This window comes from Nannospalax galili, unplaced genomic scaffold (assembly GCF_000622305.1).
Source record: "Nannospalax galili isolate Female #2095 unplaced genomic scaffold, S.galili_v1.0 scaffold304, whole genome shotgun sequence".
Taxonomy (NCBI): Eukaryota; Metazoa; Chordata; class Mammalia; order Rodentia; family Spalacidae; genus Nannospalax; species Nannospalax galili.
The window spans coordinates 2,174,331-2,180,406 of NW_008352325.1; the positions used below are offsets into that span (position 1 = coordinate 2,174,331).

General features: G+C 39.8%; 1 pseudogene; it reads left to right on the forward strand.

Moving 5' to 3' along the window:
• The first annotated feature begins 4,525 nt into the window (after positions 1–4,525).
• Positions 4,526–5,770, forward strand: LOC103746999 (annotated as a pseudogene).
• The last annotated feature ends 306 nt before the right edge of the window (positions 5,771–6,076 follow it).

Below are 6,076 nucleotides of genomic sequence, written 5' to 3' on the forward strand. Positions count from 1 at the left end.
TTTGGAATTGACTTTTGTGAAAGATGAAAGATAGGGGTTTAGTTTCATTATTCTACAGGTGGAGATCCAGTTTTGCTAGCACCATTTGCTGAACATGCTGTCTTTCCTTCAGTGAATGTTCTTGGCCCCTTTGTCAAATATCACATTGCTGAAATTGCATTTGCTCATATTTGGGCTTCCATTGATCTATGGGTCTATTTTTGTGCCAGTACCATGTTGTTTTTATGACTATAGCTCTGTATTACAGATTAAAATCTGGTGTAGTAATCCCCCTGACATTGCTCTTAGTGCTCAGTGTTGTTTTGACTATCTGAGGTCTTTTGTGCTTCCATATGAATCTTAGGATGTTTTTCCAAATTCTGTGAAAAATGTCATGGGGATTTTGTTTGGTATTGCATTGAATCTATAAATGGCTTTTGGTCCGATGGTCATTTTCACAATATTAATGCTTCCAATCCATGAGCATTGAAGGCCCTTCCATCTTCTGATGTCTTCCTCAATCTCTTCCTTTAAAGATTTAACATTTTTATTGTAGAGATATTTAATGTCTTCGGTCAGGTTTATTTTGAGATATTTATTTTTCAGCTATTGTGAAGGGGAGTGTTTCCATGTACTCTTTCTCGCATTGCTTATTATTGGTATATGGAAAGGGTACAGACTTTTGTAGGTTAATTTTGTAACCTAACACTTTACTGAACGTGTTAATAATTTCTAGTTTTCTGCTGGAATTTTTGGCATCTCTTGGATATGGTATCATATCATCTACAAAAAGGGATAATTTGGTCTCTTCTTTTCCAACTATTACTCCTTTAATTTCCTGCACTTGTCTTACTGCTCTTGAAAGAGTTTCAAGCATTATATTAAAGAGGAGTGGAGATAGTGGACAGCCTTGTCTGGTTCCTGATTTCAATGGAAATGCTTCCAGTTTTTCTCCATTTAGAATGATGTTGGCTGTGGGTTTGCTACATATGGCTTTAATTATGTTCATATGGATTTAATGATTTTGAGGTATGTTCCCTCCAGTCCAATTCCTCTCTAGGACTTTGACCATAAACGCACGTTGAATTTTATCAAAGGCCTTATCTGATTTTGAGGTATGTTCCCTCCAGTCCAATTCCCCTCTAGGACTTTGACCATAAACGCACGTTGAATTTTATCAAAGGCCTTATCTGCATCTATTGAGATGACCATGTGGTTCCTGTCTTTGAGCCCATTTATGTGATTTATGACGTTTACTGCCTTACGTATATTGAACCATTCCTGCATCTCTGGGATAAAGCCAACTTGATCATGGTGGATGATCTTTTTGATGTGTGTCTGTATGTGGTTTGCAAGTATCTTGTTGAGATTTTTTGCATCTATGTTCATTAAGGATATGGGTCTATAGTTTTTGTTTGTTTGTTTGTTTGTTTTTTGGTTGTATCTTTACCTGGCTTTGGTATTAGAGTAATGCTGGCTTCAAAGAAGGAATTTGTAAGTTCTCCCTCCTTTTCCATCTTTTTGAATAAATTAAGTAGTATTGGATACAGATCCTGTTTAACTGTCTGGTAGAATTCTGTTGTAAATCCATCTGGTCCTGGGTTTTTTTTCGTCAGAAGGTTTTGTATTACTGTTTCAATTTCTTTTGTGTTATGGGTCTGTTTAAGATGTTAATCTCTTTTTTAGTTTAGTTTTGGTGGTTCCAATGCCTTTAGATATCTGCCCATTTCTTTTAGGTTTTCAAATTTAGTAGCATATAGGTCTTTAAAGCATTCCCCTATAATGTTCTGTATCTTTCTGGTGTTTGTTGTGATGTTTCAACTTTTGTCTCTGATTTTGTTGATTTGGAGGTGCTCTTTCTTTCTTTTGGTTAACTGAACTAGCAGTTTGTCAATCTTGTTTATCTTTTCAAAGAACCAGCTCTTGGATTCGTTGTCCCTTTGTATGGTTTTCTTTGTTTCAATTTCATTAATTTCTGTCCTGATTTTCATTATTCCTTCTTGTCTGCTGGCTTGGGTTTCATTTGTTGTTGTTTTTCAAGTCTTGAGTTGCAATGTTAAGTCATTCATTTGTGTTCTTTACAATTTTTTAATGTAGGCAGTTAGAGCTGTAAACTTCCCTCTAAGGACAGCTTTCAGCGTGTCCCAGAGGTTTTGTTGTATTGTATTGTCCTTTTCACTTAGTTCCATGAATATTTTTATTTCTTTCTTAATTTCTCTTTTGACCTCTTCATCATTCAGCAGGGTATTGTTTAATCTTCATGTTTTCAAGTGGTGACTAGGGCTTTTTCCATTGTTGATTTTAAGCTTTATTGCATTGTGGTCTGATGAAATGCATGGAATTATTTCAATCCTTTTGTATTTTTTGAGGTTTGTTTTGTGCCTCAGTATATGGTTGATTTTGGAGAAAGATCCATGGGGCATTGAATAGAAAGTAGGTCCTTAGTTGCTTGGTTGGAATACTTGGTAGATATCTGTTAGGTCCATTTGATATATGGTATTGTTTAATTCAGATGTCTTTTTGTTAACTCTCTGCCCTGTTGACCTATCTAATGGAGACCATGGGGTATTGAAGTCCCCTACTATTAATGAGTTGGGATTAATCTGGGTCTTAAAGTCCTGTAGTATTGTTTTTATGAGAGTGGGTGCACCAGAGTTTGGTGAATATATGTTCATGATTGTAATATCTCCTTGGTTTATTGTTCCTTTGATCAGCATGAAGTGGCCCTCTTTATCTCTTTTGATTAATTTTAGATTAAAGTCTATTTTGTCATATATCAGAATTGCAATGCCTGCTTTTTTCTTAGTACCATTCACTTATTTTTTCCATCCTTTCAGTTTAATATAGTGCCTGTCCTTAAAAATGAGATGAGTTTCTTGCAGAAAACAAAAAGATGGGCTTTGTTTCTTAATTCATTCAGCCAGTCTGTATCTTTTGACTAGGGAATTCAGTCTGTTAATATTTAAAGTTATTAATAAATTATGTGTATGAAACCCTGTCATTTTTATTTCTGTTCACATTCTTGGTATAGCTGTACTTTTCCACAGCCATACCTTCATTGAATTTCTTTCTGCAACCCCTTGGATGTAGTCATTCCTTTCTTCTGTTCTTTGCATTGCTTCCAGAACTCTCTGAAGGGCTTGTTTTGTGGACATGAATTCCTTCAGCCTGTTTATGTCATGGATGATTTTTCTTTTCCCTTCGACTATAATACAAATTTTGGCTGGGTATAGTAATCTTGGTTGGCATCTGTGGTCATTTAAAATGGGAATACTTTGGTCCAGGCTCTTCTGGCTTTCATAGTTTACATTGAAAAGTCAGCTGTAATCCTAATGGGTTTTCCTTTATATGTGACTTGTTGTTTTTCTTTTGCAGCTTTCAGTATTGTCTCTTTGTTCTGTACGTTTAGTACTATGATGTACTATGATGTGCCATGGAGAGTTTATTTTCTGGTCTTGTCTGTTTGGTGTCCTATATGCTTCTTGTATTTGTTTGGGCATGTCTTTCTTTAATTTTAGAAAATTTTCTTCTACGATTCTGTTGAGGATCTGGTCCATTCCATTATCCTTGAATTCTTCTCCTTCCTGTATGCCTATAATTTATAAGTTTGGTCTTTTTATGGTGTCACACAATTCCTGCATATGCCATTCTTGTGCTTTCTTAAATTTTTCATAACCTTTGCTTCAGTGGTCTAGTTCGTCCCCTTTATCTTCCAGTCTTGACCTTCTGTTTTGCATTTCATTTATCCTATTGGTGAGGCTTTCTGCTGTCATTTCTAATTGGCTTACTGAATGTTTCACTTCCTTCTTCATTTCAGCCTGAGTAGTATTCAATATCTCTAGCTCTTTTCTGAATTCATTCAGAAGTTTATCCCTATCTTCCTTCAGTTCTTTGATTCCTTTGTTTGTGTGTTCTTTAAATTCACTGAATTCTTTTATCATATTTATAATAGTTCTTTTGAGTTACATGTCCTGCATTATTTCTAAGGGGTTCTCATTGTACTTCTCTAGAAGACTATTGGTATTTGATGGGGATATGTTATTTTGGATTTTCATGTTATTATTTTTTCTCTGTGATTTTGACATGTGACTTTCTTTTGTAGTTTCTGATTCTTGTGTGAGACTCAAGCCTTCAAGTTTAGTTCTGCTGCTGTAGGGAGCCATGGGCCCCCTGCCCAGAAATAGTAACTATTGTCTGCCTCAACCTTGTAAATTTCTTTATCCTGTAAAAACATCCTGCCTCCTGGTCTGGTTGTGGAAGGTGTGGTAAACAGGGGAACTTACCCGCCCAGCTTCTTCCGCCCTCTGCTTCCCTATAAAAGCTTTGTACAAACGTTCAATAAAGAGAAGAGACTTGAGAGTGAAGTGAACCTCATCTTGGCGTCCTTGTTGTCCTTTCCTCGGCTCTGCTGGTCAGAGTCGTGGCTTGCGGCAAGTGGTGGCCTGTATGGGGATCGCAGCGTGCTAAACTCTCTGGGCGAGACCTAGCGGCAACTCTGGATTTTTTTTTTGGGGGGGGGAGCGGGGACCAGCTGCGCGCCAGCACCATGTTCCTGGCCACTCTGTACTTCACGCTACCACTCCTAGATTTGCTCCTGTCTGCCGAAGTGAGTGGCGGGGACTGCCTTGACTGCGTGAAAACCAGCAATCAGTGCCTGAAAGAATAGAGCTGCAGCACCAAGTACCGCATGCTAAGGCAGTGCGTGGAGGGCAAGGAGATCAACTTCAGCCTGGCTTCCGGCCTGGAGGCCAAGGATGAGTGTCGCAGCGCCATGGAAGCCCTGAAGCAAAAATCTCTCTACAACTGCCGCTGTAAGCAGGGTATGAAGAAAGAAAAGAACTGCCTGCACATCTACTGGAGCATGTACCAGAGTCTACAGGGAAATGATCTGCTGGAAGATTCCCCATACGAACCAGTTAACAGCAGATTGTCAGATATATTCCGTGCCGCCCCGTTCTTATCAGTGGAGCACATTTCGAAAGGGAATAACTGCCTGGATGCGGCCAGCGCCTGCAACCTTGATGACACCTGCAAGAAGTACAGGTCTGCCTATATCACCCGGTGCACCACCAGCATGTCCAACGAAGTCTGCAACCGCCGCAAGTGCCACAAGGCCCTCAGGCAGTTCTTTGACAAGGTCCCAGCCAAGCACAGCTATGGGATGCTCTTCTGCTCCTGCAGGGACATTGCCTGCACAGAGCGGCGGCGCCTGACCATCGTGCCTGTGTGCTCCTACGAAGAGCGGGAGAAACCCAACTGTTTGAATTTGCAGGACTCCTGCAAGACGAATTACATCTGTAGATCTCGCCTCATAGATTTTTTTACCAACTGCCAGCCAGAGTCCAGGTGTGTCAGCAGCTGTCTTAAGGAGAACTATGCAGACTGCCTCCTGGCTTACTCGGGGTTGATTGGCACAGTCATGACTCCCAACTACATAGACTCCAGCAGCCTCACCGTGGCCCCGTGGTGTGACTGCAGCAACAGTGGGAATGACCTAGAGGAGTGCTTGAAATTTCTCAGTTTCTTCAAAGACAATACATGTCTGAAAAATGCAATTCAAGCCTTTGGCAATGGCTCTGATGTGACTGTGTGGCAGCCCGTCCGGGTCAAGAACAAGTCTCTGAGGCCATCAGGGTCTGAGAATGAAATTCCAAAATCAATGGCTGCTCCTCCCAGCTGCGGTCTGAGCCCACTTCTGGTCCTGGTGGTAACCACGCTGTCCACCCTATTATGTGTGTATCAGTGGAGGAAACATCGTAGCTGCATTCATAAAAGATGTGAAAAGACGTAGAGAGAGAGAGAGAGAAAAAAAAACAAAAACAAAAAAAAAACCCAAGTAATCTGTTTCCTGTCCTCTTGTATTTCTGAAAATTTGGTTTTTTAAGCTCAGTTGAAAAATGGTTTCATCCAACTGGAACTTTTGTGTTGTTGTTTTTAAGAAAGCTTCTTGTGATCCTTCAGGGCTTCTGTAGAAAGAGTGCTGCAGGCTACATTTCAAACTCAGAAGGCTTTGGGGCATGCTGTATTTTAAGGGGACCATTTGTAAATTGGACTGTAAAGCAAACTAAGAGTATGTTTTTGATGATGAAGAGGAGGA